Consider the following 24751-nt stretch of genomic DNA (forward strand, 5'->3'; position numbering starts at 1 on the left):
TTTTCTGTTTCTGGTTGAAGAACTTGTTGAGTTTATGGGGAGATTTTCGGTATCGCTTCCTACCGCGCCATCACTGTGACGTCATCTCCTGTTTTCAGCTTTTCAATAAGTTGTTTTTCAATATCCTCACTCATTTCGTCTATTCTTCTGCTAACAGAATTGTCACTGAGTGGCATAGCTTTTACATCTTTGTCATCTTTTTCAAGAACCATTTTAAGAAATGCTGATATTGACGGTTTTATTAAATTCTCTCCTATAGTGTGATTTTCTCCAGTTTTAGCGATGAATAAAGAAATTTGATAACTAGCCTCAAGAACACGATTATTAGTTGAAGTATGAGCAGTAAATAGAGACTTTAATGTTGTTCTTTTTTCAAAATTTTTTCTTTAAAGTTTTAAACTAACTCAAATCTGAATTAATATGAGCACTATGTTTCGCCTTCAAATGCGCCTCAAGACGACTTCGTTTCATTGATTCATTGGTCAAGCATTGCTGGCATAAAAGACAAAAAGGAATCCGCTCATCGTGAACAGTGGGTATGAACCCAAATTTTAAATATTCCTCCGAATATTGACAAGTTTTTTTCTTGCTTGCACCACTCATTTTACTATGGGCTATAAGAAATAAAAATAAGATCAATTAAAAACTAATATTAAAATATATGTTAAAATATATTCAATTTGACATAGAGTAAACGTATACTAAAAATTCATATTTATTTAAATGTATATAACACATTTACTACACTACCACCGCAAATCAAAAGGTATCTATATTTTTTCCACTTGACAAAATTTTCTGGAAAGTTATGCTTCTAAAATTTAAATTGTCATGCATGCACTATTATAGCCCCAATAATATTTATAAAATATTAGTGCTTTCTAGCCCCGATGCAAGAAGTACTTAATAAAGAGTTTAATATTGATAAAAATAAAATCAAATACTTACCAATTATATCTATACAATATATATATGTATATTTATTAAATCAACGAGCTTTTACAACAGTTTTGACTGACATTTATTTCAAATTAACACCAACTGAATGATGTGAAACACTACAGAAGTTGCGATGGGCCAATTGGGTGAAAATAACTGTGTTGTTTAGCAAGTTTTTAAAACGTCTGGGGTTCCCCACCGCTGATGGCACGCTCAGCGGTGAACCCAGGACGAAGTTTACTTGACGACGCCAATCACCCAGTTGCTATTTTGGTCTCGTCAAATGAAATTATACTTAATAATTATTTACCACAATTATTTAAGAATTGCATTTTTTGTTAAATTTGGCACCGATATGTAGCATTGCATTTAAATGGCCCGGGGTGAAAGAGTTAAAGTCGTGTCGAGTCCATTTTCAAATTGCCCCCTGAACTATCGAATTGCCCCCCTGTGGGGCGTGGGCCCCATGTTGGGAAACACCACCTTAGTTGTTCATTGATTGCTTTCTCATATGTACCTTGACTGGGGGGGGGGGGTTACAGCCAACTGAGTAACCCCTTGCTCAAGCTAATGACCTTGGGTCCAAGCTGGTGAGCTTTGCTCAAACCAGATGAGCTCACGCTCAAGCTGGCGACCTCGGGATTTCAAACCTGGATCCTCCACATCCCAGTCTGATGCTCTATCCACTGCGCCACCACCTGGTCAGGCTCCTTCCCTTTTTTCTGTCATTCTGTATATTTATTCTCTCTGTGATACTTTATGTTTCTTTCTCTCTCTCTCTCTTATCTCATTTCCACTTTTGTATAGGTTTAACATTTTGTTTTCTTGTGAATTTTCATAGTGTTTTAACACAGGTAACAGACTTGTAAGTGAGCTTGACTTTGGATGGCCTGTCCATGAACTGTAGAAAAAGCCTGATTAGCCCCACAAGAACCAAAGCACATAGAAGTTAAGAACGGAATGCTCATCTTTGTGTTGTGGTTTGTGGAAGCTATGGAGCTTTAAAACAATGACTTTTCTAGATTGAACATCAACTTACACAGATGTAGAGCAAAGATAATGTTACTGTTGTATAAAGTTGTCCTAAAGATTGTGAGCTAATAAATTAATGCTAAGTGTATGTATCACTTCCTGATACCATAGGAAACTCACTTTGTGTCATATCATTATTAAGACCTAGAAAATGTACTGAGGATTTAATAGAATTTGTAGCCCCTAATTAACTTGGTTATCAAATGGCCATTCTTCTAATAAACAGAAGAGAGAACAGGTGACCATGGATCATATTGGTGTCATGAAATTAGTGCCTATAAAGAAAACTAGTGTTCAATTCTGACCCTTTCAAATATTTCCTGTTCTATTGCTGGATATAAAGCATCAAAGTCTTCAGTTGGGTTTACTTTCTTTTGCCTATTACTGGTTGATTTCACAAGTATTTTCAAAGCAATCACACAAATACTTAAGCCATCCCCCAATTTGATAAAATGGTGAATGCTTAATAAGCACTTATTTTTTTTGTTAAATATATGAAAATTTCCCTGAAATATTTCATAGAAAATAGCAACATATATATTAATAAATAAAATATAGTTTATGAATACAACCTTTTAAATTATTAAATCAAAATATATACATTCAAATTTGATAGAAGAAAACTATACAGATGTAAGAAAAATACTACAGTATTGTCCAATGCAAATTTTTGCAATACTGGAAATGTTCTATATCTACTCTGTCCAGTTTGGTAGCCACTGATCATGTATGACTATTGAGAACTTCAAATGTGACTTTTGTGACTAAGGAATCAAACCTTTAATTTAATTTAATTAACTTACTTTTGAATTTTTAGTCATAAATGATTACTCCCTCTATATTAAACAGTGCAAATTGATAATGTCAAATTAAATAAAAAGTTATTTTACTGTTGTTAGTACTTGTGATTTGGTCAATAAAATTTGTTTCACAATATGCAGATTCTTGTTGAATTACAAGTTTGTTTATAGTGATCTGCCATAGGTCTTGTTATATGTAGACAACCTTAAAAATATTTAGTTTGAGAGTCAGTTTAACTAAGTGAGCTGTATAAGTTCTTTATGTCATCACAATGAGTCCAATTTTGCTTTCTAAGTAATAATTGTGATATTGTATTTACCAAATACATTAAAAATGTCTTATTGAAAATCTTATTTCTTTCTTTAAAACTACCTATAACCTTTTAAGTTCTAACAACTTATGCTGCCATGTTTCATATTGAAAATATATAAGATGAAAGAAAATTGATAGTGAGCATAAGAACTTTCTTCCAAACCATTCTAGCTCAATTCATTATTGAAAGAATAAATTACTATACCTTAATATCTATTTTTTCAACAGCATTTGTATTACTAGGAAAATTTTAGATAGAATTTCAACACCAGCCAAAATTTACTGAACCACAAATCTGGGTTGGGCCGAGTAACCTGTATTTAAGAAGTCTCCTGGTAATTTCAATGCATGCTAATATCTGAGTACAACCACAATAAACCATTCTCTTAAACACAATACTACAATATATTGGGTACTTGCTGTTTTTACAACAGATATTTATGCTAAATGTCTGTGCTTGAGATAATTGAAATTATTAGAATAGTCTCTTATCAGTTTGAACTTCTGTAAAAACATACAAATAGACAAACAAAAAACAATGACAAGTTGGCTTAAACAGCAGACATATATTTCTCACTGTTACTGAGGTCAATAAGTTCAAGATCAAGGTGCTTGCTAACTCAGTTCTTGATGAGGGCTCTATTCTGGCTGAGGAAGGGCTGCCCTCTATCTGTGTTCTCACACAACCTCTTTCTGTGCATGTAGAGAGAGAGAGGGAAAGAGGGAGGGAGGGAGGGAGAGAGAGAGAGAGAGAGAGAGCACTCTCATGTTGCTTCCTCTTGTAAGGGAATCAAATCCATCATGAGGACATCACCCTCATGACTTCAATTAAACCCAATTTTCTCTTGAAAGCCCAACTTCCAAACATTCTCACATTGGGGGATAAGGTTTCAACATAGGAATTTGGAAGAAACATAACCATTCCGTCTATGTCAAGAACTTAATATTTTAATGGCATTCAACACTGTAATGATCCCCAATTACCAAGTTTAAACACTCTATGCAAGACTTCAGTAAATTTTCCTTAAATGGAATATCACAAAAGAATTCATGACCCTTGAAAGTATTATATAGATGCAACATTTAAATAGGTTGTAATAATAATTTTAAAAATTAGGCGATTGAAGAAATAAGCCTGATTTGTACTACAGCTGAATGAACAAAAATTTTAGTTGTATCTAAAATTTCTCCAGTTTTCTAGGTATAGACATAAAATGTGGTTGTTTAAAATGTGTATACATGTTGCTCATGCTATTATTTATTTAGTACAGATAAAAATTAATGTTGTCCATTGTTTTAAAATAATAATTAGACCCTGGCCTGTTGGCTCAGTGGTAGAGCGTCGGCCTGGCGTGTAGAAGTCCTGGGTTCAATTTCCGGCCAGGGCACACAGGAGAAGCACCCATCTGCTTCTCCACCCCTCCCCCTCTCCTTCCTCTCTGTCTCTCTCTTCCCCTCCCGCAGCCAAGGCTCCATTGGAGCAAAGATGGCCCGGGCACTGGGGATGGCTCCTTGGCCTCTGCCCCAGGTGCTAAAGTGGCTCTGGTCTGCGGCAGAGCGATGCCTCAGAGGGGCAGAGCATCGCCCCCTGGTGGGCAGAGCGTCACCCCCTGGTGGGCGTGCCGGGTGGATCCCGGTTGGGCGCATGCGGGAGTCTGTCTGATTGTCTCTCCCCGTTTCTAGCTTCAGAAAAATACCAAAAAAACCATAATAATAATAAATAATAAAAATAAGAAATAAAATACAATAAAATAATAATTGATCATTATATTACAAAACTACAGGTTCGTTTGAACTCTGAAACCTTCAAAAGCATAAATCAGTTTTTAATAAAAGGGTTCAAAATGATAGGAAAATGTAGCTAAAACATATCCTCAGCTTGATATGTATTGTATATTAATTTCCTAAGGCTGCTGTAACAAATTCCCATAACTTGTTTAGTTTCAAGCAACAGAAATTTATTATCTCATAGCTCTGGAAGCCAGAAATACAATGTCAGGGTATCAGCTGTCACACCCCTTCTCAAAGATCTGAGGGAGTGTCATTCTTTGCCTCTTCTAGCTCCTGAATTTTCTTATCTTTATGAATTTCGACCCCTACCTTCTGATGGTTTTCTTTCCTATATGTATTGGTGTGCCTGTCTTCTTCCTAAGAAGACACTGGTCATTGGACATTTGTCTACCCTAAATTTAGGATTAATTCTATCATGAAATCCTTAAAAATTACAACTTAAAAGATGTTGTTTCTAAATAAAGTCACATTCTAAGATACCATGCAAATAAGAATTATTGCAGAACGCTATTCAATTCAGTAAAGTAGACTAAAAGCTAGAGGTTAAATTTTAAAAGGTTATACTTATGAATCACATAACGTTTTATAAGAAAATCCTAAAAGCATATAAAGATGCATTGTTGATGCATGGAACTCACTGAAATATCAGCCTGGAATAATACTCTTCTGAAAAGCAAAGATTATTTTTAATTTAAGTTCATTTGATCCTGTGTCATTACAGCTCATTTTTATCACCAGCAACTAGTAAGCCACAAAATATAGTTTACATTTTAAGGAATAGTATTAATTTATTTTTTAGTATTAAAAGATATAAATTTGGTAAGCCAATTTCAGAGGTAGAGTCTGTTGTATTACTCTATATTTTTAAAATTCTCACAAGCATATTTATAAATTTTGAAATTCCTGTTGTTTTTTATCCAATAATAACATAAAAACTGTCATTGTTGTGGATAAAAATGTAACTTCTAACGCATGATTAAGGAATTCACTTTATACACAAAATAAAAATTTAAACAACAAATGTAAGCCTGACATTTTCATATAAACTTTTTTATGTGGCAATACACTAAAGATAATATTAATAATTTATGCATAATTTATACTAATGATAGAACTCATTTATCTAATTAATATTTTAAGCCACAATTGGCCATCGTGCAAATTATAGGTATATAACTCTAAACAAGGGGCAGGCATTATAGAATCAGCATGCTTATATGGGAGTCGCAAAATTAAGTATGTCCAGAAAAAATGCAGGATTTCTTAAAATGTATGGAGCAGGGACAGAATAAAGGCATGGATGAAGACTTGAAAATGGGTGATTATTTTTGCCCAAACTAATGATAATGAATGGCAGAGCATTTTAAATAAATTAGGGACTGTAAAATTGAAGGCTTTTTAATGTCTTCTATCTGACACACCGGAGTGCCTATAAATAAAAATGAGTTAGTAAAACCAGCAATCCCAGTTCAGAATGATGAATATTATATTAGGGACATATCTAAAAACAAATTTGTGAGCGTCAGAGAAGACTTTTCTGAAGCAATGGCACCTAAGTTGAGGGTTACAAGGAACAGATAGGGCTTCGTAGAGAATGAAGGCAGAGAGCGTTCCATTCAGAGTGAACAACAGCATGTGAAATGGCGTGGTGATGAGTTCAGGTTACTTCATCACTGGCATTGGGAACACTGGTGCTAAGAGTTGCAGCTAGGAAGGAAAATAGGATCCGTGTCATGGAAAGCCTAGTAAGCCATGTGGAGTTTCATCTAGGAACACTGGAAAGCCAATAATATAGTTTACCAGAAATGTGACATGATCAGGTTTGTAGCTGAAAGAGGATATTTTGGCTACAGTGCAGAAAATGGATTTGATCTGCAAATACAACTGGAGGCTGAGACACTGGCTGGAGAGTATTAGTGCACTTCTAGCCAGAGGTGCTGGTATCACAGACTAAAGGATATCAGTGGAAATGGAAAAGAAATGGATTCACATGAATCATATTTAGGAGACAGAGCAGACACAATCTGGTGATGAACTCGATGCGGGAGATAAGACATCAGAGAAAACAGAAGTTTGATGAGACCTTGTTTCCTGGCTAGAATAACTGGGTAGATAGTAGCGCCACTCTCCCTGAAGGAGTGAGAAGAGCTGAACATGCTAATCAGGATTACAATTTATCTCTTATTCTTCCTCATTCCATTTCTTTCATGGCATAATTCCACAGTTCTAAATTCATTTTGAGGCTATGATATGGAACTTGTGACTCTACATAATATGTTGCCAATGACTGAATAGCACATTTCTCACATTTTATTTTTCTGAAATCAGGATACCTAGTAATTGGTGCCAAATAAATTTGCCCAGCACTTGGCAGAGAAGCGCTATGAGAAAAACACCAGAGGGAATATGCTGGCAGAGTTTACACCTGTGTGTGTTTGCACTTCCGCTGCCTTAATGAGAGTGGTTAATAAGGATGCATACATACACTGAAAGTCAGCTTGGAATTACCATGAATGACTCCACCAGACTAGGAGGAAGCAAAAGTTCCATTCAAGTTACTGAATGAAGGTTATCATAGATAGGAGGCAAAGTTCCTGTTCACAGAAATGACTCTTTCACCCTGCAGAAGATGAGTCTTTGGATGAAGGAAATAAAACTATACTCCTCTTAATAACAGAATTGAAATGGACAAGGAAATTGACTCCTTGTGGATATAAATGGGGAGAACTGTGGAAGAATGTTCATGGGTCTCTCAATTAGAAGTAGCTGAAACTAAACCCAATTTGTAGCAGCCAGAAATGATAAAACTATGTGACTCTAAAGGCAAAATATAATGGCTGTAAAATTAAAGACCTATGCTAGACCTCACTTCTGAGAGAAGAAGACTTTCATGACCTCTCTAAGTACACAGACAAATACACACTCACAAATGTACACACACTGCTTTCCTACTCTAAACCACGCCCTGACATATCATCTTACTGCATCCAGCTTTATAAGAATTATTATTATTTATAAAGCTATGTATTACCTTGTTTATTTTCTGTTCGTTCCATTAGGATGTTTACACAAGAGGGATAGCAGTGACTTAACAGTGTATTCAAAGTGTGTAAAATAGCACCAGATCCACAGTAGGTATTCAATGAAAATTTTATTGCATATGTAATTCATCAGCATGTTCTGTCAAAAATATTCTTGAAAATAACTAATGATGAAAATCTTCAAAAAAGAGTCATTGCTAACAAATATTCTCCTAGGGAAATACCTATTTCTTTGGATAAGTGAATATTGGGAAGTGTTGACCAATCTTTAAACAAATTAGCAATAGCCATATATATTCTCCTAATCATAACATTAATAATCTCTGATGTTGCTTTGTTTAATTTCGAGAAGGCATTTTAATATTGAGTCATTTTCATTTTGGTTCTAGCTTTGAAATTGTCTCTTTACCCCACTGATGCTCTCACTTATTTATTAGTTTTTATTTCTTTTCTTAGTAGGAAACTAAATATTTTCCTGATGCTTAAAAATGCCACTGCCTAATTTAGAAGTTGGATTATATGGTAAGCTATCATTTTTATTTATACATATTTCCTTAGGTTTAAGGAATTCTTTAACTTTGGTTTCTTGGAAAGATTCTTCATTTCCCTCATTGAAAATGAATGATCCTAAGGGTAAGTGCAACATTCACATACAAATCATATACAATCATATACTCAGAGAAAAACAAGTATGACATATATGTAATAAAGAAATGAGAGGAGATAGTGGTAAAATATTATATGGTTTTATAAATTAGTCTGAGTTAGAAAGCCTCCATAAATTGGCTTGTTGGAAATGATGAGCTGGATATAGAGGTGGTACTTACTGAATTATTGTGTAATTGGATTTCACAGAAAAAAAAAGATTTATAAATTTTATTAGTTTGGTCAAAGATTAAAAATAACTTATTTTGACTTATGGCACATGAATCTATGATTAATATTAACTAAATAAGGTCAGTGTGTTGTGAAGGTCTGTGGAGGATTTTTAAAAGTAACAAGATCTGTATCTAGCTTGCAATCATCTTAGATTTGTAAATAAAATCAAAATGGTGGGTAAAGAAAAACAACAACCTTCAATTGTCAGGGGGTTCAGGGAACAAAGAGATTACCTCTAACTAAAAAGATTAGGAGAGGTTTTATCAAACAAACATTTGTTTTTGTCTGTGAAGGAAGAGTAAGATTTAGATAATTTATTGTGGGTATTAGAATATTTTGGATGGTGGAAACAATATGACAAAGGATACATTAACAGGAAAGCATGGCATATACATGTATACCTATGGAAATTCTATTTGCTGAAGTTTGAAAATTGGGAAAGAGAATGTAGGAAGGTAATACTACAAATTCTGTATGTAACCTGGTGTGGGAGTAGATTTTTATTTGGTTTGTGATAAAGAAGCAATGAATTTTTTTTGTATAAGGGCCTGGTATGATCATTCTTTTATTTTATGAATATATGTCTGATAGCAGTGGGTATAGAACATATGAACTGGAAGTTAGGAAATAATTTTCAAGGTCCAGACAAAATGTAAAAGAATCTTCTGAAATGGAAACTTAATAACTTATGATAATAAGCTTAAAACTAAAGCTTAGATATCAGAATACTTAATAAAGGATAACAAAACTTGGCAAAGAAAAAGAAATTAAAGCAAATTATGTTTAAAAATTTCAGAAAAGTACTACATATAGATTAGATTGTCTCTCTTGGGATTTGTCCGATTGTTATTATGATTGGAATGGGATTATCTACAGTGAGGATAACAAAGGATATCTAAATAAATATGAACTTTAGTTAAGATAATGTATCAATATTAGTTCATTAATTATTAGAAATAAACCATAATGTAAGGTTTAATAATCTGATTAACCAAGTGGTAGGCTTATGGGAATTACTTATTTTTGAATTTCTTTTCTGTAAATCTAAAATCATCCTAATATAAAAAGTTTACTTTAAAATATATTTGCGGCCCTGGCCAGTTGGCTCAGTGGTAGAGCGTCGGCCTGGCGTGCAGGAGGCCCGGGTTCGATTCCTGGCCAGGGCACACAGGAGAAACGCCCATCTGCTTCTCCACTCCTCCCCCTCTCCTTCCTCTCTGTCTCTCTCTTCCCCTCCTGCAGCCAAGACTCCATTGGAGCAAAGTTGGCCTGGGCACTGAGGATGGCTCTATGGCCTCTGCTTTAGGCGCTAGAATGGCTCTGGTTGCAATAGAGCGATACCCCAGATGGGCAGAGCATCGCCCCCTGGTGGGCATGCCTGGTAGATCTCGGCCAGGCGCATGCGGGAGTCTCTCTGACTGCCTCCCCGTTTCCAGCTTCAGAAAAATACAAAAAATAAAAATAAAAAAATTAAATATATTTGCCATTATGATTCAAAAATGAGATAAATGTAAAATGCTTTGCCCAATGTATTGCATCTAACAGATACTATATAGTAGATATTGGTTATGTGCTTCATTATAGATATAAAAATTAACATAAACATTGAATAATGATTATTAACTGGTGAAATAATTGCACATCTCCAACGACAACCTCCACCTCCCTGTTTTTAATACCTCATGCTAAATGTGAATTTCCTGGGATCTGCAATGAGTGTACATGGTTTAGCAAATTTATAATTTGTACTACTCTTTAGATTGCTATGGTCAAGTTAATAGTTTTATTAAAAGTCTTATCTTGATTATAGTAAATGAAATGACTCACAGTTGTATAAATCATTTTACTGAATAAGGTTTTATATTAATATTAAGCAGGAGGGTATGTAAACATTGTCCTTATAAATTAATTTCTCAATATAATTTTATTGCACTGTTTATTAATTTATTTCTGTCTCAATAAAATGTGCAAAGTATTGTTGATTCATTATTCTAGGTTTTTTTGTATTTTTAAATATATTTTTTTAATGCTTTGCAGCAAGACGATGTAAACATATTAGCTATCCAAAAGCAAGCTTTAACCACTGTTTCACCAAATGCTAAATTGTCATTACAGTGGCATAAAAGTTATTTCCTCCAATAAGTTTTCGTTTGAGGAATGTGCCAGTATGAAGCCAGATTTGTCAGTACGTGCAGCAGGTTGGCTGCTTAGGTCAAAGCTGTCTTAGAATTTAGACACTAATCAATCATGGGTTAAAATTAAACCATTTTAAATGATTTAGCATTTCATTTGTAGTAAAAAGAATAGAATTTGAAGCACTTGAATTGTGATTTTCATTAAGCTGAAGGTCCATTTATTTCTAAAGGGAGAACGAGTGTGTTTCATATACTTCATCAAATTTTAGAAAGTATTATAATTAAAAATATAACCCAAAGCACATTGGGTTTTGCATTATAATTTGAAGAAAATTATTTCAAGATGTTTAGAAAGTAAAATGTTAATAAAGTACAAGAATGTTATCATTCATTAATCTGATAATAAATGAAATAAATCTTTAATATCATGCATTTAATTTGCATAAAATTATTATTCATAAACTAAGAAAATGTTAAATTTTGTAAAATTGAAATTAATAATGTCTCTTTCAAAATATATCCTCTCTGATTAATTTATTAAATTAATTATGATAAATGCTAATGTTTTTATGCTAATGATTAAATTAAATTTCAGTTCTACTTCAAAATATATGACTACTTAAAAATTGCCAATTTTTAATGCATTTTATTGTTAATTAAAAAGAATAAAATACTTACATATTGAAGATATATGCCTTTCTTGCTTGTTCACTGGAAAATTCTTTTGCATTTTACATATATTTGCTACCCACAAATCCAGATTACCATCTGATTTTAAGACCATGTTTTTTTAAATTTTGAACATGTTGGACTAAAATAGAACTTATTTGTATTTGCCAAAATCTCATTCAAAATGATTTTTCTTCACAAAGTCTAGCTCATGAAAGTTACAGGCCTATATTTATAGACTCCTTATTTTTTAAATTAACTATTCTCCTTGTGTAGATATATACAAACATAAATTTACATTAAAACTTGAGGTAATTCAAGTAGCAGAATGTGTGAGTTGGAGGTGAGGTGAATAGAATTTTTTTTTATAACAGTTGTCAAAGAATAATTCTCTTCAAGGCTAATTTTAATTTTAAATCAAACAAACTTGAATGACTATCAGAATATGTTGCAGGAAAGGCCAGCATGGGCACATTTTCTAAGATAGAGAAGGTCATTTCAAGGATCTTAACGTCTATGATAGAAGTAAGATAAACGACTTGATTTTTATCCATAAAGATAAAATTAAGTACTAAATAATTGTGTACTTGTTATGAATAAAGAGTAGTGAAGATAACTCAGGCTGGGATTTTTTTATGAACTATGTGATTTTTTAAAAAAATTCCATTTTTCATTATCTTTTAACTTTGATGGTCAAGCAGTAACCAGATAATAATCATACTACTACTATTACTAGTAACAATAATAATAAGGGTACCATCTGTCTAGTCCAAATGAGTATTTAAGCAGAAATACAGTTAACCAAGATATATTATAATGTTCACATTGTATAAAATTTTGTACACTTGTAGATACCTATATTTTCATTTCTTTACCTAAACACCTCTTTAATTCAGGTGTAAAAGGTGTCAGAAAAATTATTTGAAAATTGAAAATAATGCCAGAAGATGTGTGGCTCATCCTTTCACTGTACTATGGGGTAAAACCCATGTGAGGATTATTTGCTCAACTCACCCTTTTTTATTAAAGTATTCTATTATGAATATTAACCATACTAAACATGTTAAATATACAAAGATCTTTTCTAAAACATCAAAATTCTATATCTTTACATTTATATCAAATATGTTTAAAATGATAAAGTTTTAATGATCTGATTAAGAAGATACTGAACCAAAACTGTTTCTCAAAAGTTGTCTATTAACACTTGAAAAAAATTTAATAATTAGTTAGATAATGAATATTTATTAGAATTACTGATTAAGATCAAGATTCAGGATTTTCCATTTTAAATGTCATAATTTGTTTCTTGCATTTTTCTCCCTCTTAAATTCCCCGTGTATTTTGTTTCAATTACGTGAACTTCAAAGTAGAGAGCACTGCTACTTTGCTAGAGTAACATCTTCTAATATCTGTAAATATTGTCTTTCTTATGAACTATAGATGGGTTAAATTTGCCCATGGCCTCAATGGAAAAACAAAAAGTCTATCTGAAATAATTTAAGTGAGAGAGATTCTTCCATTTGCATGTTACTTGCTTCTTTCCTGACATTCCCTATTCATTAAAGCTCTGTTGACACTGGCTATATTCCAATGCGTAAATAGCTAGATGAAATTTTCTTTCCCAAATTGTTTTTTTTTCTTTCTCCCTTCTGTGCCCAGCAAATGGAGAATCATTGATCAATTTAAAGTAGCTGTGTTCTGTATGGCAAGGACACAATTAGCTGGCACTCTCCATTTTCCTTCCACATTGACAAGTATCTCTTCTAGACATAATGCCATCATTGATTTTTCATGTTACCTTCTACTCTTCCAGATCTATTCTGGGTAACACTTTCCTAATGGGAAGATGCCTTCAAATGTGGTAAGAAAAGTCACATTTGTGTGACTTATATCACATTTAGTTACCTTATTTACCACAGAAACAAAGCATTTTAATTTTCCTTTGAGTCTAAAACTTGCTGTTTCTTTCTTACTGCTATTCACATCAATCATTCAACCTAATCAGATGGCTACATCATGAAATGTATGCTCTTTATATAGAGTAATCTTTACCCTTGATTGTATAAACATATACAAAGGTATAAAAGTCCTTCATTCAAAGTAAAATTCAAGATGTGTTTACACTATCTAATGTGGAATAAAGATAGCATGGAGAAAATAAAATATATTTGACATGTACCAATTTAAGAAATGTTGCAAGTATCGTATATATATATTATATATATGTATATATATGTGTATATATATACATATATTATATATATATATATACTTTTCTCTTTCAACTAATTTCCTAACTATGCAGAGGTCTTTGAAACAATGGGAAAGTGATGTACATTTATCAAAATAACATATAAATTTATACTATATTATACAGAATAACAATAAACAGATCTGTTTGTTTTTCCCTCTAGATGTTGTTCATTCTAAGAGACCTGCATAGATGTAAAGCCCCTCTTCCTGACACCTAGAGTCTAATGTCCAGTCCAGACTTTTGGAGAAAAGAGGGTCTGGGTGGAGATCAAAACCTCAATAAGCATGCAAGATGAAATCTGTAATAATTGACTGATGAAAAATGTGATGGAAAATAAAACAATTACTTATAGCGATCTCTGAGCTCTATGTATAATCTTTTTTTTTTTTTTTAACAGGGACAGAGAGAGAGTCAGAGAGAGGGATAGGTAGGGACAGACAGACAGGAACAGAGAGATGAGAAGCATCAATCATTATTTTTTCGTTGCGCGTTACAACACCTTAGTTGTTCATTGATTGCTTTCTTGCTTTCTCATATGTGCCTTAACCACGGACCTTCAGGAGACCGAGTAACCCTTTGCTTGAGCCAGCGACCTTGGGTCCAAGCTGGTCAGCTTTTTGCTCAAGCTGGTGACCTAGGGGTCTCGAACCTGGGTCCTCTGCATCCCAGTCCGACGCTCTACCCACTGCGCCACCGCCTGGTCAGGCTATGTATAATCTACTAATAGTGAAATTTTAATTCTGGTAAAAAATAGTTCCTCTTATCCTTCTAAACATTTTACCAAAGCTAAGGCATTACAAATGTGTCATTTTTAACAAAGCTTTTTTTTATCTTATTTTTATTAATTTTAATGCAGTGACATTGATAAATCAGGGTACATATGTTCCAAGAAAACATCTCCAGATTATTTTGACCTTTGATTATGCTGCATACCCCTCATTCAGAGTCAAATCGTCCTCCCTCACCTTCTGTCTGGTTTTCTTTGTGCCCCTACCCTCCCCCCACTCCCTCCATCTCCTTCCTTGCCCCTTCCCCACCCCTCCATCCCACTCCCTGTTACCATCACATTCTTGTCTATGTCTCTGAGTCTCATTTTTATGTCCCATCTATGCATTGGTTCATATAGTTCTTAGTTTTTTTCTGATTTACTTATTTCACTCTGTATAATGTTATCAAGGTCCATCCATGTTATTGTAAATGATCCAATGTCATCATTTCTTATGGCTGAGTAGTATTCCATAGTATATATATACCAAAGCTTTTTAATCCACTCGTCCTCTGACGGACACTTGGGCTGTTTCCAGATCTTCGCTATTGTGAACAATGCTGCTATAAACATGGGGGTGCATTTCTCCTTCTGGAACCGTTCTATGGTGTCCTTGGGGTATATTCTTAAAAGTGGGATGGCTGAGTCAAAAGGCAGTTCGATTTTCAATTTTTTGAAGAATCTCTATACTGTTTTCCACAGAGGATGCACCAGTTTGCATTCCCACCAGCAATGCAGGAGGGTTCCATTTTCTCCACATCCTTGCCAGAACTTATTCTGTGTTGTTTTGTTGATGAGCGTCATTCTAACAGGTGTGAGGTGATATCTCATTGTGGTTTTAATTTGTATTTCTCTAATGATTAATGATGTTGAGCATTTTTTTTATATGCCTATTGGCCATCTGTATATCCTCTTTGGAGAAGTGTCTATTCATTTCTTTTGACCATTTTTTGATTGGATTGTTTGTCTTTCTGGTGTTGAGCTTTACAAGCTCTTTATAAATTTTGGTTATTAACCCCTTATCAGACATACTGTCATATATGTTCTCCCATTGTGTAGTTTGTCTTTTTATTCTGTTCTTATTGTCTTTGGCTGTGCAAAAGCTTTTTAGTTTGATATAGTCCCATTTGTTTATCCTGTCTTTTATTTCCCTTGCCCGTGGAGATAAATCAGCAAATATATTGCTGCAAGAGATGTCGGAGAGCTTACTGCCTATGTTTTCTTCTAAGATGCTTATGGTTTCACGCCTTACATTTAAGTCTTTTATCCATTTTGAGTTTATTTTTGTGAATGGTGTAAGTTGGTGGTCTAGTTTCATTCTTTTGCAGGTTGCTGTCCAATTTTCCCAACACCATTTGTTAAAGAGGCTGTCTTTACTCCATTGTATTTCCTTACCTCCTTTGTCAAATATCAGTTGTCCATAGAGCTGTGGGTTTATTTCTGGGTACTCTTTTCTGTTCCACTGATCTATGTGCCTGTTCTTATGCCAGTACCAGGCTGTTTTGAGTACAATGGCCTTGTAGTATAGCTTGATATCAGGAAGTGTGATACTTCCCCCTTTATTCTTCTTTTTTAAGATCGCTGAGACTATTCGTGTTCTCTTTTGGTTCCATATAAATTTTTGGAATATGTGATCTATATCTTTAAAGTATGTCACTGGTATTTTAATTGGTATTGCATTGAATTTATAAATTACTTTGGGTAATATAGACATTTTAATGATGTTTATTCTTCCTAAACATGAGCATGGTATATGCTTCCACTTGTTTGTATCTTCCTTGATTTCTTTTATCAATGTTTCATAATTTTCCAAGTACAAGTCTTTAGTCTCCTTGGTTAAATGTACTCCTAGGTATTTTATTTTTTTGGTTGTAATAGTGAAGGGGATTGTTTCCTTAATTTCTCTTTCTTATTGTTCGTTGTTGGTGTATAAAAATGCCTCTGATTTCTGAGTATTAATTTTATATCCTGCCACTTTGCTGAATTCATTTATCAGGTCCAGTAGTTTTTTGACTGAGACTTTAGGATTTTCTATATGCAATATCATATCATCTGCAAATAATGATAGCTTTACTTCTTCTTTTCCAACTTGAATGCCTTTTATTTCTTTTTCTTGTCTGATTGCTGTGGCTAGGACTTCCAGGACTATGTTGAATAAGAGTGGTGAAAGGGGGCACCTCTGCCTTGTTCCTGATCTTAAGGGGATTGCTTTTAATTTTTGCCCATTGAGTAGGATGTTGGCTGTGGGTTTGTCATAGATGGCTTTTATCATGTTGAGGTATGTTCCCTGTATTCCCACTTTGCTGAGAGTTTTGATCATAAATGGGTGCTAGATTTTATCACATTCTTTTTCTGCATCTATTGAAATTATCATGTGGTTTTTCTCTTTCCTTTCATTTATGTGATGAATAACTGGCTACATATCAGGATTAACTGAATAACTTTCAAAAATAGAGATTTAAAATTTTGACCCCAAATTATATTGAATTGAAATCAAGGTTGGCTCAAGGAATATAAATTTTAAAATGTTCTACAGATACTTTTTACACAAAAGCTCATGTTGCCCAAAGTGAATAAAGCAAGATAACAAAATTAATTTCCCGTAAGTCCAATAGTTTGAATTGTGAAAGAAATGTAAGTAGGTTAATCTCTCTTATAATCAATGAAAATTGGTTTTAATCAGTCAGTGACCTGTTGTTTCCCCTTCTAAACAGTAACTCAGTGATTTAAAAAAGTAAAATAAATGTGTTATTACACAATATAAAAATAGCCTGTAAAATATAAGAAGTTGCTATAAAGAAATGGTAAATTGGGAATGGTAGCCTAGTGTAGTTTGTCTTTTCATCAAGATTTCTCAAAAAACGTTGATAATATTACCTGGCTTGTCAATAAGGTATATTATGTTGTACTGCACAAACTGATCTGAGAATAGATTTTTTTCCCCACAAAACTTTTTTAGAACAAATATTACTTGAAGACAGTAAAGCCATGGCCTAATAGACTGATATTGTAATATTTATTATAATATATGCCTTTACACTTCTAAACAAGTGTTGTCTATTCTTGTTAGAAAACAAAATTTATCTAAATTTTAATGACCTTATTGACTTCATTCAACCATTCAGGAATCAAACAGCATCCCATATAGCAAATAGAAAAAAGCTCCAAAGAGCTAATGAAAGACTTTTTACACAAAAGGGGTGGGACAACGGGGGTTACTGCCAAAGAGTGAATGGTGTGTGGCATAACTCTGGAATTTCATTTTAAGGTAAAGGATTAAAGAATATACCACCACAAAATATACTCCTTTGGTATAACAATTATGTGGAGTTGTAGGCACTTGAATACAGCAAACAGAGGGATGTTTTCTCTTGTTAAAGTAATTAAATAAGGAGGCTTTTACATCGAGGATTGCTCTATTGTCCTGGGAACCCAACATGGTGAGCAAATGGAAACCGAAACCAAAGTAAATTTCTGTAAATACCACAAGGTTAAGAAAGAAATCAGTACCTAAGAACAACCAATTACAAACAGACAAGTTGGCTTTACCAAAGAAGGCAACCCCTTAAGCTACAGCCAGCGAAAACATCTGGCTTTGTGTCTGCCTCAGCTCTGTGAAGGCCTTGCCCTGAGCTCCTGTGGCAGGTAGATCCTGATCACTTTAACCTAGGCGCTGCCTAATTGGAACTGATAATAACTGCTCAGGTAAACTGTTGAAAATTTTAATATGCCTCAGTTTATCTGAGCCCCCCTTACTGTGCCTAAGGACAAATCCTGCAAAAGGTATTCAATAGTCAAAGATCCCCTCTCTGAGAATTTCACCAACCAGGGAAGATTCCCCCCCATCACAGGAGAGGAGAATGGAAGTCCAGGCCACACCCAGGAAAGTTCTGTCACCAGCTGTCATGCCTCCCATCTGCTCTTCTAAGGGTCCATTCATCTTTCCTAAAAATCATCTTTTCCCCCCTAAGAGGCCTACATACCCCCATTCTTTTTCCTGCTAAGATGCTATTGGCTTCTTAGCAAACTTGAGGAATTATTCATTTTTTCCTAGGTATCTCCCCTGTACACATGAGGTATACATGTTGTTAAACTTCTGTTTGTGGCCCTGGTCGGTTGGCTCAGTGGTAGAGCGTCGCCTTCGCATGCAGAAGTCCTGGGTTCGATTCCCGGCCAGGGCACACAGGAGAAGTGCCCATCTGCTTCTCCACTCCTCCCCCTCTCCTTCCTCTCTGTCTCTCTCTTCCCCTCCCGCAGCAGCCAAGGCTCCATTGGAGCAAAGTTGGCCCGGGCGCTGAGAATGGCTCTGTGGCCTCTGCCTCAGGTGCTAGGGTGGCTCTGGTTGCAACAGAACGACGCCCCGGATGGGCAGAGCATCGCCCCCTGGTGGGCGTGTCAGGTGGATCCCGTTCGGGTGCATGCGGGAGTCTGTCTGACTGCCTCCCCGTTTTCAGCTTCAGAAAAATACAAAAAAACGAAACAAAACAAAAAAAAACTTCTGTTTGTCTTTCTTTCATTAACTTATCTTACAGGGGTCTCAGTTGAAAATTTCAAAGGGTAGAAGGAAAATCATTTTTTCTCTTCTACATAGGATTTACAAAGTGATTTATGATAAGACTTACATCACATTACATGAGGTTTATATTTCTGATTTTTGTTGTATCTTGTGTAGTGACTCCACATCACCCCAATATATATTATACTTGTTTGATGGCAGGTTTGAAGTGGCATCTTGTCTAGACTGTCTGGCATGCCTGTAGACTACCATTGATTTTCCTTTTCAGTTATGGCTAATAATAACTGGCTAAGACACATAAAAACTCAATTTCCTATTGAAATACAGGATGAAACAAAAGTAGGTTCCAGCTATGAGTATGCAAATTTATGTTAATTCTTATATTATTACTTATTAATTATTGTACTATTTTCCAGATGAATATCTATAAATCTACTTTTGTCCCACCCTGTATTATCATCAACAGTTTTCTTTCAAAAGTCATAACAGTGTATCTTTTACAGATCTAAACAACTCAGGGTGGTCTTACTTAATACAGACTATTTTTATCAATGGTATCATTACATATTTTTGGTTTAAGAAAATAATTAACAATGTTCATCTATATGTGCCTGGGTAAAATAGAAATTTAAATATATTTTTCTCTGGCTATCTGAATGAACTCTTATATGGTTTCAAGATTGTAAATGAGCTAGTTTTATTTTAAATGTAACTTTTATGTCATGGTTTTATCTGATAATATATTTTGGCCACAAAAGGCTTTGAAATCATTTTCTCAACATTTTTAATGGTTCGACTGTTTCATTCCCAAAACTATTTATTTTCCTTATGGTGCATAATAACATTTTATTATGTTCTTTTATACATTTTTATTACCTATTCTGAAACATAATCATTTTATTGTCACTTTGTTGATGTCAATATTGAACAATAATAAGAATGTAATGACTTGTTTTAATAAGTTTATTATAAGCATTCATGTATTATAATATCTATTATGATTTAAAATTCATAAGTGTGAGTAGATGGTTTATGAAGAGTAAATAACTGAGTAGTACTGTTTTGCAACCTCGGAGACAAAATAAATTACTGTATATGAGAAATAAATAAGTGAACATGAAACACACTGGTGGTCGCAGCTTTTTAGCTCCTGAGAAATGTTTGCAAGTCCATTAGGTTCCATAAAGCACTGAATTTCATGAGTAGTTAGTACTAACAGCTTTGTACTGTAAGAAGTCCCTGGATATTTGCAATAAAGTTTAGATGATATTCAGACTACACTTGATAAGTGTGACTGACGTCCGTGACGAATAGAATGAAAGAGTCATTGTAAGATAATCATGGATAATTCTGTATCAGAAGTTATGCAAGAAAAAATTTATGAATTGAACCATAAAATATGTTTAGAATAAATATGAAAATAAGAAATATTTTTTTGCCTGACCAGGCAGTGGCGCAGTGGATAGAGTGTCGGACTGGGATGCAGAGGACCCGGGTTCAAGACCCCGAGCTCGCCAGCTTGAGTGTGGGCTCATCTGGTTTGAGGAAAGGCCCACCAGCTTGAACCCAAGGTTGCTGGCTCCAGCAAGGGGTTACTTGGTCTGCTGAAGGCCCGTGGTCAAGGCACATATGAGAAAGCAATCAATGAACAACTAAGGTGTTGCAACGCACAATGAAAAACTAATGATTGATGCTTCTCATCTCTCTCCGTTCCTGTCTGTCTGTCCCTGTCTATCCCTCTCTCTGACTCACTCTGTCTCTGTAAAAAATAAATTAAAAAAATATATTTTGTTGTGTGACACAGATCGAGAGAGAGACAGAAGGTCAGATAGGGACAGAAAGACAGGAAGGGAGAGAGATGAGAAGCGTCAGTTCTTTGTTGCCGCACCTTAGTTGTTCATTGACTGCTTTCTCATATGTGCCTAGACCAGGGGACTCCAACAGACTGAGTGACCTCTTGCTCAAGCCAGCAACCTTGGGCTCAAGCTGGTGACCTTGGGCTTTAAGCCAGCTACCTTTGGGCTCAAGACAACAACCATGGGGTCATGTCTATGATCCCATGTTCCAGCCAGTGACCCCACGCTCAAGCCGCATGGTCCTGTACTCAAGCCAGCGACCTGAGGGTTTAGAACCTGGGTCCTCTGCATCCCAGTTTGAGCTCTATCCACTGTGTCACTGCCTGGTCAGGGTAAAGTTACATTTTTATTATATTGTCTATTCTTTCCTTCAGTGTGCTACTCAGACTCTAGATCAGAAGGGACTTTGGTTTGGTCTTACTTGTCATCACTAACAATGCTACTGAAATTTAATCTTATCTATTTTTCTTTCACAAGTGCTTGTTTTGCATTCATTGTTGAGTTTGAGTTGCTGAGAAACAAAGTAAAAAGTGTATAGTTTCATATAATTAGGAAGATATACCCCTTGTACTAGACATTTCAAACATATTCATGTAAGAAAATACTGAAATATTATTACACTACAATAATGTATCATAATTTTCTCATTATTACTTTTCTTCCTTTTCATCACATATATTGCCAAATACATTATAGAAAATCTTACTGAAGATACACTGAGTAACAACCATAGGTCATTGGACATTAACTCTCTTTCTGAAGGCTGCTAAAAGAGGTCTTTCTTTAATGGTCAACAGCTTTTACTAACTTCCTGTGATTCCAGAAATGCTAATCAGCAGTTCTAGTCTACAGCACATTTATTACACCGTGACACGCAGAAGACAGCCAGTTACAAATAGAACTGCCTCTTGAAAAATGCTGCTACAGTGTTTTATAATAAAGTGCGCCAATTAGATGCATTCATTAGGACAAACTGCTTGTCTTTTCCCATATTAGAGCTTTTTAAAAAGCACAATGGATTTCATAGCTCATCCTGCTCTGTATTATTATTAATTGAACATTGCATATTACAAAGTTTTAATCCAATAACTGTAAATACATAATAAATAATGTTTCCTTGGAGACTGTCAGGTTTGTAAGGGCCCACTTGGTCATACTCCAAGGTAAATAGTGTAAGAGAAGTCTTGTTCATTTCCAAAAGGTTCTGTGATATCTGTGGGCACCATTGCAATAAACAAAGACTTATTATTTAAAATTGTTATTTAATTTAACAATTGAGTAGGATCCTTTTCTCAAATATACCCTAATTTTATTAGAAATCCATAACATGAATTCATAGTTCTCGTAATTATATACTACCTTATTGATTTTCCTTCAACGCACAAAGTAATATTTTGATAGCAATATAGTTTTGTGGCTAAGAATTCTAAAAGAGAAGATGGACTCATAAATGTTGATTGTGGACCAGGTATCCCCCTTTAGGAATGGGGAGGGCATAGGACAATTACACAACACTGACTAGGAAAGAGCGAGATAGACTGGGCTACTTGTTCAGTTGCAAGAACATTATTTTTCAGTTTCGTACATCCTCACAAACATGTGCTCTAGGTGGCAATTACCAATTTCTCTCTACAAGGGATAGATTTTATAGGAGGACCTTCACCTGTGGTATAACTATTTAGTTATATCTTTGAATGCAGACACACTAGCAATGATAATATTCTTGGCCAGTAATTTTTATCTATTCATAATTTATACAGTAATTTTCTCATATACTACTAGAAAATGGGAACATTTGGCTTCAATAAAGTTTTTCGGTTGATGTCAAATTGGGAGAAGAAAATGAAGAGAAAGCTTGCTGGTTAATAGAAAAAAAGCAATGCTCTTACATGTTCACCAGAATGTGCCATCTAGGTAATTACAGTGGAAATCTGCTTTTTAAGTTATTATTATTTTTAAAAATTAATTTTGCTCAAAGATAACTTTACTAGCTGGTGTCATTTGTTAGTGCAATATGTTTTAAAAATCCTTTTGGCACCTACCATTATCATAAAAGTGTATGTGCTGTCACAGGTCTGCTCTAGCATCTTGACTATGAATAATAGCAAGAAATTATTTGGCATATAAATGTGAAAATAATATAAATCATATCCAGGGTTGCAATTGAAGACATTTACCTAGGGCATGAACTCTAGCATCAGAATTTCATGATCAATTCATATGGATGCTAAACATAAACAAATGTTATGGCCACACTGGCTTTTACTAGCTAAATAGTAAACAATGCACATAAAAAAAACCTGAATGAAGTTCTGTGAACTATACTTTACCTTAAATATTTGAAATAATTGTTTTTTCCACCTTTTCCAATTTTAATCTAGTGTATTTTCTGTTAACATATTAGTCACAAATTACTACATTTCATTCATGATCCACTGAGTCTAGATCTGCAATTTGACAAATATTAGTTAATATTATCATAACATAAAAAAACTAATAAATAACGTTTATACTACTTGATTTTCTAAGGACAGGCAGGGAAGTTTGGTCACTCATAACAGTTATTCAATCATTATTTATGCACAAAGAATTTCAAATATTCCATAGATATTTTGGGGGCCCCATCAAGACATAGTGCTAAGCATTGACTATCACAGCTATCTTTGTCAGTAAAGAATAAAGATATATTTTTCTGTATTTGTTTTTCCTAAATCTGCTCCACGTATGTATTATTGCAATGTGTAGCTATAAAAGGAAGTTATCAAAATCATAGTACTTAGACTCTAGCATCTTATTTTCAAGTAAGTTGAAATTTTCATGTGTGATTAAGTAAAATTGAAAGATATATTCTAACATGAGCCATAATTTTAATCTTGGAAAATTCAAAGCCTTTTCACTCTTTAAATATATCAAATAGTACATGTATTTTATATTTGTTTAGACAAGTATATGTGTTTGAGATATTTACAATAATAAGTGAGAAATACCTTTTGATATTTTTTATTGTATATAAAATTTAGTGTAATATTTTAAAGTATATGAATCCAGAAACATTTCATTTTTAACATCTCTGCTGAAGTTTATAACATATTGCTGGGATGATTTTTAAAAGTTTATTCATTTGGAAGATAAATATTTCTTTTTTATGGTGTCAAATGGAGTTACATATGCAAATAATTAGATTGAAAAAAATAACATAATAGTGACTAATGAGCCATTGTATGTCCTTTTATTTGAACATCTTGGAGTAAAACATCAAAAGTAAAACCAAGACATAATTGCTGTCACTTTGAATAATGTACCACAAACAAAACGCCAAACAGCATTTCAATGTCCTCTTATTTTCAGATATCATTAGTTTTGTTCCTAGGGATATAAAGTCTTTGTCTGAATACTCTATAACAACCCTGACTCAATTTTATATTTTTCTTATGTGGATTTTTGACATTTCTGTTACAATATTAATTAGACTTGTTTTTTAATTGTTCTTCAGGTGCCTGTGTTTCTTTACCATTGATGGGCAAAGATCCCACACATACTACATATGAACTGCTTAAACAGCAAGGCCATAACAGGTTCAGTGGATCAGGACAATGGTTTTAGTCTTTAAAAGGGTTTTCAATGAAACTCATGCATTAAAGTAATAGAAAAATCATTTTACCTCAATACTCTATTGGAAGCCAAAGGTTAAATTCAGTGTTTTCCGCTCTCCTCCCAGAGAAGCCAGGATCCTGAACATACCTGATAGATGGCAGTT

At 34.1% G+C, this 24751-nt stretch overlaps 1 non-coding gene across 1 annotated transcript; it reads left to right on the forward strand.

The window, feature by feature from the left end:
- The first annotated feature begins 18727 nt into the window (after positions 1-18727).
- On the forward strand, positions 18728-18803 carry TRNAA-CGC (transfer RNA alanine (anticodon CGC)). The gene has a single exon. It is a non-coding gene; the product is annotated as a tRNA-Ala (tRNA).
- The last annotated feature ends 5948 nt before the right edge of the window (positions 18804-24751 follow it).

Source organism: Saccopteryx leptura, chromosome 1, assembly GCF_036850995.1.
Source record: "Saccopteryx leptura isolate mSacLep1 chromosome 1, mSacLep1_pri_phased_curated, whole genome shotgun sequence".
In the NCBI taxonomy this organism is placed as follows: Eukaryota; Metazoa; Chordata; class Mammalia; order Chiroptera; family Emballonuridae; genus Saccopteryx; species Saccopteryx leptura.